A 1,461-nucleotide genomic window follows, 5' to 3' on the forward strand; every position below is an offset into this window, starting at 1 on the left:
GGTGCTAAAGGGCAACCACGTGGCACGAGCCAGCTCCGGGGGCCGGGAGCCCTTTAGTACCGGTTGGTAACACCAACCGGTACTAAAATGTTTGGGGGGGTTGGTTTTATGATTTTTTTTTCATTTAATTTTGTGTTTTCCATTTTAATTATTTTTCATTTGCTGGTATTTTACGATAGTACACATTGTACACGTTATGCATATATATATATAGAATTTCTAGTAGAACCAATCATATATATATAATCAATGTCTCACAAACCACCATATTAATTCACACATACACACATGTATAGCTATATACAATTTCTCCTACATATGCATGTTGCCTTCGGAACCAGTGGCATTAGCCTAATTGGTGCCTTCGGAACACGATGACAATTGGAAGTGGTTCATGACCTGGTCGATGGGGGCGGTAGCGGGTAATAGTATTCTCCCTTTGGATTTATGACCTGGTCGAGCAAAAATCCCGCTATTTCCTCTTGAAGTGCTTCTACGCGCTCCGTTTCTAGGAGCTTGTCCCGCACCTCTTTGAACTGTTAAGAAGGAGATCAATATGCATGTGTATTAGTTGTGTGACTAGATATCGATAATGGTGTAAAAATTGTGAATAGTATTCTGACAAGCGTATCCATTCCTGTCTTTGAGATCTGCTCCTTTCGGACGTCATCATGCGAATGTTCTCGCAAACGCAGAATGCACACAGATTAATCCCCTGCGCCTGCTTCAGGGCCTTTATTACGAGAATGGAACCCGGGGTCGGGTTCCTCATCAAGCGGCGCGCACCTCCCAGTGCCAGCCCGGCGGAGCCCAGTCCCGGACATGGGTCAGTCGGACATCGTCGCGGATGGGTCGACGACGAGGATGCGGGTCGGGCATCGTCGAGAACAAATACTAGCTATATGCACGCAAAAAGTAACATTTTTTTAATGATTGGATTTTGATAACTAAAATTTATAACATTTCTATATAACTAACATTTCTATAACATTTCTAACATTTTTATAACTATTTCTATAATTAAAAAACAGAAAAATTTCTAACAATTCTCACTTTTTTATAACTACTTCTATAACTAAAAACAGAAAAAATTTCTAACTATTCTAACATTTCTAACTATTCTAACAATTCTAACATTTCTAACTATTTCTAAAAAACAGAAAAATTTCTAACAATTTCTAAAAAACAGAAAAATTTCTAACAATTTCTAAAAAACAAAAAAATTTCTAACAATTCTAACTTTTTTATAACTATTTCTATAACTAAAAAACAGAAAAAATTTCTAACAATTCTAACATTTCTAACAATTCTAACATTTCTAACAATTCTAACATTTCTAACGGGGCGGCGACGACGGGGACGGGGACGACGCGGGACGGGCCAGGACGGGGCGGCGGTGACGACAGGGACGACGGGGACGGGGACGCCGGGGCGACGACGACGGGGACGGGGCGGCGACGG

The sequence above is a fragment of the Triticum aestivum genome, chromosome 1A (assembly GCF_018294505.1).
Source record: "Triticum aestivum cultivar Chinese Spring chromosome 1A, IWGSC CS RefSeq v2.1, whole genome shotgun sequence".
NCBI lineage: Eukaryota > Viridiplantae > Streptophyta > Magnoliopsida > Poales > Poaceae > Triticum > Triticum aestivum.